At 37.2% G+C, this 9,284-nt stretch overlaps 1 protein-coding gene across 5 annotated transcripts in view; it reads left to right on the top strand.

Annotated features, from left to right (window-relative positions):
• Positions 1 to 1,069: 1,069 nt before the first annotated feature.
• Positions 1,070 to 9,284, top strand: part of LOC117428050 (talin-2-like) — a 126,229-nt gene continuing 118,014 nt past the window's right edge. For 4 of the 5 annotated variants that reach the window (XM_058995050.1, XM_058995046.1, XM_058995047.1 and 1 more), the window contains exon 1: positions 1,070 to 1,219. The gene's annotated coding sequence lies outside the window, so the exon portion shown is untranslated. Of the gene's footprint in view, positions 1,220 to 1,438; positions 1,462 to 9,284 lie in introns of those variants that run through there. The other variant, XM_058995049.1, reaches the window with a different exon arrangement.

The following is a 9,284-nucleotide window of genomic DNA, read 5'->3' as shown; positions in this document are numbered from 1 at the left end:
CATAAATCTCCCAGACCAGTTAAACAGGCCACTAAGCGTTAAAGAAGAGTTCTAATCAAGGCAACTTGATCTTCATTTAATCTGCTTTAGTTTGCACCCGACTTGTAAACACTTTAATCAAGGATGCTGACAAGCTTTTACTCCATGATCATATTTACTTAAACTACAAGTTGTTAAGTCAGTGATTATATCTTATAAAATGAGGTTTGCAAATAATCTCATTATATGAAACCTTACATCAACAGCAATTGATCTCGCAGTCACTGTTTCTGCCCCCTTAGTGACTTTGTTGGGCAACAGAAAGGTGGCCCAACGGGTTAATTCACGTGCCTCTTGTGGCAGCCTGTGTGCAAATCTGGCTCATTTGTCCACATCACAGAAAACAGCTAATTTTACTTTAACAGTCATCACAAGGAACAGCCTTAAACACACCTACAGTACTCCATGTGCCATCCTGGAGATCAGAATTTGCTGAAGTTTGTAACCTGTTTCTATTTAGGAATTATATGAAGTAATCAGTGGGAAACAATTGAAACACCTTGTCCTCTTGGCTATATACCAATTGGCAGTTAACCATCAAAAGTTCAGTTTATTTTTTGGTTTATATCACTGTAGGCCTACCACTAAAATATACTGACAAAAAGTGAAGAAAAAAGCACTTTTCTAAACACTGAATATATAATAATAATAATAATAATAATAATAATAATAATAATAATAATAGTAGTCGTAGTAGCAACAAACAAGTATGTTTATACAGTATGTGGTTTCCCAGGGTGGTTGGCGACTGCAGTGTAATTATACAGTCGTATAAGCAAAAAAAAAAAAAATATATATATATATATATATATATATATATATATACAGACACCGTGAACGGATAACATTTTACCTAACGAGGGTACTAGTATTTGCATACTTGCGAGGAACAAACACTGAAAATTAACTGTAATAATAATAATAAAACGACAGAGTATGTATTTTTTATATCTGATTCAGTCCTCCAGTATGTTCTTTCTGTAAAAGCAAAGGATCTGTGTCCCAGGATGATGACGAGTTTCCTCTTTCCCAGTGCAGGAATCTCCCTCGGTCTCGCTCTCGCTCTCGCTCTCGCACTCTCTCTCTCTCTCTCTGGGAGGGGTTAGCTATTAGAGAGGCAGGGACTTGCTGCACATCCCAGATCTGCCAGATTGCAATGCAACACTAGCTTTTTTCACAGGTAAGATTTCATGCGTTTTCCCGGTTTCCTTACCTGATGCATGGGTGTATCTCCGTTCAGTTTGTCGCAGGCATTTGTGGAATTTGACTTGATGCATTCCAAATCTTGCAACGTGCATGAGGCACACCAGAAAGTAATAATATTGCAATTGGATGAATGGAACAGGAGGAAGGATGCCATGAATCTTTGAGTGTCATATCAGTATTTTGTATTGGTTATTTAAAAAGTGTCCTGTTTCGAAGGTAAGGGTCGTGTGTGTGTTTTTGTTGCTATCATTACTATTTTTTTAAATCTCTATTATGTTTAAAAAAGTGCTTTCACTGCTAAATTATTCCCAAATGTAATTTACAAAGTGATTTTGCCTATTGAGTAATTTATATATGAATGAAACTGACAAGTGGTAATGTACTGCAAAAAGTCCCAAATGGGAGTATTAGACCGCAAGTAATTAGAAACACATGCGATTTAATACGAGATAAGGGAGCTTGCTTAATCCTTTGTGTTTTAAGGCTAACGCAGTAGATCACAGAAGTGAAACTTCACTGGCAAATTAGAATCATTTTTTCGTTCTTTTGTGTGTTTGTCTCATTAATTGTGGTGTGTCCTGGTATCCTGGTATTTGTATAAGTTGAACATCCCCAGATAAACATATGAGAGAATGGATTTGAGCCGCCATATTTTAATGGATCTTCCTCAACATACGGGATATCGGTACCCTAAGGTCATATGATATATGTTGGCTGATGATGTTTGGAATAAACTTTGTGTTCTCTGAGAAGTAAAGGTTCGGCATGGCACTGACTGAGTTCAATCAGTTTGTAAAAGTGACCACTTTATAATTTATAAAACAAAAGGGGGGTTTGCAGCAGTTCATATTTTGACACCCCCTGCGTCGTGGGAATTTTGTTTCTATGACCGATGAAAAGCTACTGTATAGTTAAGTCATTTATAGAGTCTATACATCGACGTTTTATTATTCATCTAGAACTGCGCTGCACGCAGTTGTTTTAATTATATTCTTAAGTAAACTGTCATTTTTATTTATGTATTTAATTTGTCAAATGTGTGTGCTATAGGGTCTTGAAAGTGTAAAGTGTCTTAGCTTTTGAAGAACAACACATTTAATGCTTTACGTTTTGTAACGTGGGTCATGTTCTCAGTGATGTGTACTGACAGTTTTAACTATTTTTATTTATTTATTTTTAAATACTGTCTCAAACATTTACCCTATACAGTTGCCCAGAACTTTGAGGCTCCGATACCTTGTTTCAGTATTGAGACGTCCTTTTCTTCCATCACGCTCCTCTGTCTTTTGTTGCCCAGGTATCTATTTATGTAACAGTTAGGAAACGTGGTAACACTTTGATTTTGTCCGATTAGCGGAAATACTGTTGCAATTACCCAGGCAGTAACACATTTTAATGCAGATATGACGACGATCGTTAACCACAGAATAGACTTTGATCAGATATTGTTTTCGGATTATGTTAGTAAGAATCCTTTTCAAACGTAAGGTGAAATTACTAATATACTCGTATTGTTGCTTGTCTTCGCCGTGTGCCACACCCCTTGAGTACTATGGGTTTAATTTGTGTTGTGTAATTGCTTACACTAGGACTTAGGAACAAATGACAAAACGCCAGTAACGTATAAACAAACCGTATGCATTAACGGGCCATTTCCTTGCAAATAATCCTTCACTGTCACAACTATAATGCAGTATTTAAAAGTACTGTAATTGCACAATGAAGTAATATACACTGCAATGCACAGTCGGTACTCTGTTTACTGTGCAAAGTTAAGTATTTCTGTAAAGGATGATGGGGGGCGGTTGTAGTTCAGAAGTTGTCGAATGCCCTGTGGAGTTTGGGTTGGTCTCCTGAAGAGCTATGGCAATGGTACTGTAATTTACAGAGCCAGACACAGACTGCATCTCTCAGGATATCTGGAATGAATGACCTGGGTCAAAGGCTAACCCTTTTAGACCGTTAGGAATGATTGAAAGTAATCTATTGGTATGATTGGTTAAGGTGGATGGAAGTAAAGACCCATTTTAAATTACTTTCTCCTGAAGGGTTCAACAGGTCCTCTGATTAACCTGCTTAAGATGTATACTGTTGGTCTTTGTAAATGGAAATATGAGTGGCAGTGTTCAAAGAAACCTAAAATGCACATTTCAGACTTTTTACATTGCTTCATGTTTCTTGGCCCCCCAGCAATCGTTTTTAAAATTGGTTTATTTTATTAATATGTTCAGTGATGTCAAGCTGTAGAGTGATGTGTTTGATATTTGAGACTGAGGTTTAAATATTCATGTTTAAGCTTGGGTTTTGTGAGCATTTGTAATACTCTAGAGTTTGCATAGGAGTTTCAAAGTGAAAATGCTCAAGAACTAAATTCCCTAGAACCATAGCTTTGTTTTGATGGACTTCTTGAAATTACCAGCAGTACCCAACTGGTAGATCTCGGAGCCTACCCTTGAGGTGACGGAAGCCTAAATCAATGTCAATTCATTTTTGGAAATGTCAACACACTATTTCTGTAGGTACATGTTTAAAAACTGGTGTAGTTGTAGACACAAGTGTTGGCTGCTCTACCAGCTCATAATATTGACAAGCCTGCTATTTGTTGTGTGACTGTGACAATGATTCCTCGTCTCCGAATTAGATGGTTTAATTGAGCTGTTAAATTGAAATGTATTTGGGCTTGATGACATCTGTGAGTAGGCTTCAACACAGAGACTGTTCATATTCCATTAGTACTTAGAATGGCAGGAAGTTGACACTGGATTCTGTGTTGCATGACAAAGGAAGAAAGGGATGTTTGAAATTGCTGTGCAAGTCACTTTTTGACAGGTTTATGGGGTCGGGAGAAGCATTGGTTATGGATTTCCTGCTTGGACCTTGGTCTTTCAGAAAGAACACCATTCATTTACATCTCTAAACGAGCTGCAATTCTAGGTTTGAAAAAGGAACTTGTACAAGAACCATTTGGTGTACTACAGTAAGATTTGCACTGCTTTTGGTTATGCGTAAACGGATTAACTTTTTTGGTGGATAAACTAAAGTTCGATTTATTCATGAAACTCTTCTGTAGACATTCAACAATGAATCCATTCATTGATTATTGATTGTCATAGCTTTTATTTTCCTTATTTGGAGACTCGTTTAGCGAGCTACCCAAAGACTTTTCTTGCAGGTTGCTAGACTAAAGCTTATCTGTTTTGAATTTTGTTTTCTGATGGAAAATGGTAGAGTATGACACAATCGCCTTTCTGTGTTTCAATAATAGTTCTTGTGCCTATTATATTACTCTATATTCACATGCATTTTTTAATGTTGAAGTTTGTTTTTTGTGAAGTTTACACATTTTTTGTTTTGCTTTTGAATACTAAAGTGTTATTTATGAATTGTTTTATGCTCCAGTGTTTTTTTTAGTATTGTTTTTACTGTTATTAAAATAAACAGTTGTATGTGATTTTAATTTTTTATAGACGTGCTGGTTTCATTAAGTAAAAATCTTTTTTAAATACAAGACAATATTGTGTAGCGACATATACAGTAGTATAAAAAAAATAAAGCCAAAAACGAATTTCTGTCTCCTGTAAGTATTCGGTTGGCCCTGACCCTGTACTGCCGTACCGTTTTTTATGTATTTATTTAATAGTGTACTGACAGCTTGCAACCATGTGGACAATCAATGTGTTTGGAGTTTACCAATCTTTATAAAATAAATTGAGTGTAGTGCCACTTTGCTAGTTTCTCCATATGGTTGCCTCTCAAGAACATACACTCAAATTCTCCTTTAATATAGAACCCTAATGGAGCTTCCATAAATGACATGACCCTTGAGAGACCACTAAACTAACAGCTGGTCCTTCAGAGGCTCATGACAAGTGTTGTGCTAATTCACTGATCCAGGTTGTCAGAAGTAAAGAAAAACAGATTTTGTTTTTGCTGTAATGGTAGGATATATATTTAAAATAATTAGTGGCTGAAGTTGGCATTAAGTGAATGTAATTACGGTATGTGCTGTGTAAAAACAGTGGCCAAGGAAATGGTCAGTCACTGGTAGTTCTCACCCACCAATTACTGTAGTGGTAATTGTGTGTATGTAAGTGTTTTGAACCATTGCCTGAAATGATGAAAGCGCAAGTCTAAAACGGCTGCGCTGGGGCATGTTGGCCAGGTGCCAGGAAAGCGTGTAAATTCTGCTGTGGGTGGAATATGAATCAAAATCGCCATGGGAATAGGGTTGTTCCTTTGGACGACTCTTCATAGTTTTTGCTAAGCATTATTGAAATGAGGGTGTACATAATACTGAAAGCACTGTTACCAACAAGTGGGTCATGCCGGAAATGCACTATACATTTATTAAAAGAGCAAATGTATATTTATTTATTCATTTATCCTATTTTTTTTATCAGTTTGCTTGCCCTACCCAGCAATTTTCACTCCTACTCAAATATTTGACACTCTAAATTGCAGTCGATAGGGAATATGCCATGGCCCAACTGAAGATACTGGATTTAATTTACAAGTTAGCATAGCCACAGGTGATGTTACGGCCTAAAAAGTAAAGCAATCAAATGCTTTCATTTCCGCCATGGCTTGATGGATGTCTACAATGCTATCATTAATTAAGCAAGTCTGCTGTTACTATGAATTGTGTGCGGCCCAAGCTTATTCTATTATGTCCACAGACTCTCCCAATGTGTGTCACAATTTGTTATTTGTGTCACAAATAGCAAATCATTTTTTAAATTATTAATCTTTATAAAATGTTCATACATGGTGTGAAAGAACATGAATTATGCTTCCTGTATATACATAACAGTTATAATACGATAATATTTTTCTATACTAGAAACCTACATTCTTTTAGCATGTTTTTATAATTGGCAGCAGGCTACAATATTAGTCTGGCAGTTCGCTAAGATTTTATGGCATGTAGGCTAGTTGCACAAATTGCCACCTCGGCATTGCAAGGAACTGCTGAGTACCGGCTTGCCAACAGCAACTGATAATATACTATCCCTCAGATATTTACAGAACAAAAATGCACAGTCTACATGAATGAGATGGTAAGTACAAACAGTATCAATAGCTGTAATTCACTGCCCCTGAGCCTGCATTGTGTAGGCAGAATTGGAATATTGAATATTGAAGACTCCATTGCGTTTCAAATTAGAAGTGGCTGGCTGCCAGTGTTGCCTCTCGTTGTTATGTGTGCTTGGCAGTGCCGTTGTAAAATATTTGTTCAAATTTATTACATTGAGGAAGTGGGTTTTTTCTTACGATATGGGTAGGTGGGTACAGTACTGCCTTTTGATAAGAACAGTCAAATAATTTATAACAAGTGTCTTCCCCCCCCCCCCCCCTCCCCTATGTTTTGTGGCCTCCTTTAATGCGTTGCCTATGTTGTAAATTCATAGTAGATTACTTCTACTTCACAATGAAGAGCAATGAGACGTTTCTGGAAGAATGGGTAGAAACTTTAACAATCCTTTTATTATTATTATTATTATTATTGTTGTTGTTGTTGTTGTTGTTGTTGTTGTTGTTATTGTTATTATTATTATTATTATTATTATTATTATTATTATTTATTTCTTAGCAGACGCCCTTATCCAGGGTGACTTATAATTGCTACAAGATAACACATTATTTTTTACATACAATTGCCCATTTATACAGTTGGGTTTTTACTGGAGCAATCTAGGTAAAGTACCTTGCTCAACGGTACAGCAGCAGTGTCCCCCCACCTGGGATTGAACCCACGACCCTCCGGTCAAGAGTCCAGAGCCCTAACCACTACTCCACACTGCTAGGTTCCATGCTGTAAAGTGTATTTGAGCTTGCCAGCTAAAATTGTGGAGTCATTGTGAGCAGGTGAACAGCAAGAGCTGGGAACTGGAACTAAATATAGATAACGGGGAGCATTATAAAATGCTGAACATGGTTACAGAAAGATTCATTTATTAAGAATTCCTTCCGAATTTTACAGTATAGAGACCAACGATCAATGAAGGTTCAGTGCTTGTAACATGAAGGTTGGTGCTGTTTTATATAGTACTTAGTAAGGTGCCGTTTCTCCTAATAGCAACTTTTGAAACCCACATGGGATTTTGGGGGGGTGGGTGGGTAAGGGATTGACAGGCGTGGTCATTTAGATATAGCAGTGTTTTAGTTCGTTTAACTAGACAACCAGCTCGAAGTGTGACATCACCATGACTGTAGAACTGCTAGCAGCTGGAAGTGTGTTGCTGTTCAGCTGGCTGTTTATCTTAATAGACTCGGAGGGTTAAACCTTGTATTTCTGTCTTTGTTCGTCTCGCATCTCCTTAGCGTGCTGTATTATATAGGCCTATGTGTAGTATTTCTCAATGTTTAAATCTCTGAGGTTCTGATTAGTGAAATGTTTCTCATTGTACAATCTTACTATTTCATTTGAATACATTTTTTTTGTTATCAGAATGTAGTGCTGTTGTCAGTACAATATGTAGTTTTACTCTGCATGGAATAACTGATTACTTTTTTTTTGGCATAAACTATGATCACTTGTTGTTGTAAAGGAAAACAATGGTGATTTTTCACTTTCACTTCTGAAACCGATACAATGCTGTAGCAGTCCTTTTTCTTTTAATGTATCTGAGTTAACTTACCATTTCACTGTTGATGTCAGTATTTTACCAGTACGACTGCCTCCTTGCTTAATTTCACATTGTCTCAGAGAATGGAATCTGCGCTTCTATGTAAGTAAAAGGAAGTTATGCTGATCTGGTGAATGGCAGTGGTAGCTGGAAACATTGGACAGCAGGGTTATTGTATACAACAAGAATACTTAATCAGTGCCAGCATGCATAATAACAGCATAAATAAAATCAACATTTTTTCCCTTATTTAGACTGGAAAATAGCTGAACATTTTACAACTGCTCAGTTATTGAGCTGAAGTTCATATAAGGAACTTCTGTGACTAGCCAAGGACTACGCTGGCACAGTGAAAAATGAACACGCATCATACTGAAAGGTATAAACGAGCAATGAGTACTAAATATCAAATATTTACATTTTCTTAATGTATTTACAATAGGGGCTGCATTGGGAGTAAGATTCACATATTAAAACAGCATACCAAGTATAGTTTTATCACCAACAGTGATAGCATAGACAGCTATGGTTGTCTAAATAAGCTTGCAAAATATTTTAAATGGCATTGATATACAGTATAGTAAAGAATTATAATATGAACATACCTGATGTGGTCCAGTCAGTACCCAGTTGCAAGTACCCAGTTGCAACACTCAGCTGCATAGAAATAGCAGAGCCAGAAATTGGAAAGCAACAGCCAATACAAGACAGGTTTCCAGGGGAGCAGTCCGAGAAGCAGTCCTTGCTTATTGTATTGGCTGTCGCTGAATCTGTCGGACAATGCATTGGACTTGAAACTTGGAAGGTATAACAACCTCCAATGGGGAAAATTGATGGGTGATATGAAGTCTGACCTCCTATCCAGTATGGTTGTCTGGAAACCATCTTGTTGGTTGATACACAATTGATCCAAATAGCTGAAATGAATTTCTTTCAAATTGTATTAGGCAGTGACCCTTCAAATATAGGTGTGCTGATTTAGATTTTGGAAGCAACTGGTGGTAATGTTTTACCCCCTACCCTTATACTGCAGTGAATTGTTCAAATAACTACTAAAGCCATATAGCGGCGACAACACATCTCTGCCGGCAGAGACTAGCATTTTCAAAACTGATTATTCCGGCATTGCATTCTCTCAGTAGAAAGGATTCTGATCTCAAAGGTGTGTTGCTTTGTCACGCTGGAAAGGTGACTAACTATGTAGCCCCCCTTCATCTGAAACCGCAGAAATAAGATACCAGATGGGATGCCTTAATGTAGGGCTGTTGAAATGCATTGTTATCACAGTGCCTGCTCTCTGACTAGCTCCTGGCTGGTAACCCATCTCATCTTTGCCACTGCTGATGCTGGACTTTGACTGCAGTGTGTGGATGAATGAGAGAGTGTGACATATGGAAGACAGAGTGTGTGTGC

Source organism: Acipenser ruthenus, chromosome 21 (assembly GCF_902713425.1).
Source record: "Acipenser ruthenus chromosome 21, fAciRut3.2 maternal haplotype, whole genome shotgun sequence".
Taxonomy (NCBI): domain Eukaryota; kingdom Metazoa; phylum Chordata; class Actinopteri; order Acipenseriformes; family Acipenseridae; genus Acipenser; species Acipenser ruthenus.
The sequence above is the reverse complement of the archived record's forward strand: the minus strand, read 5'-3'. Positions and strand labels throughout refer to the sequence as shown.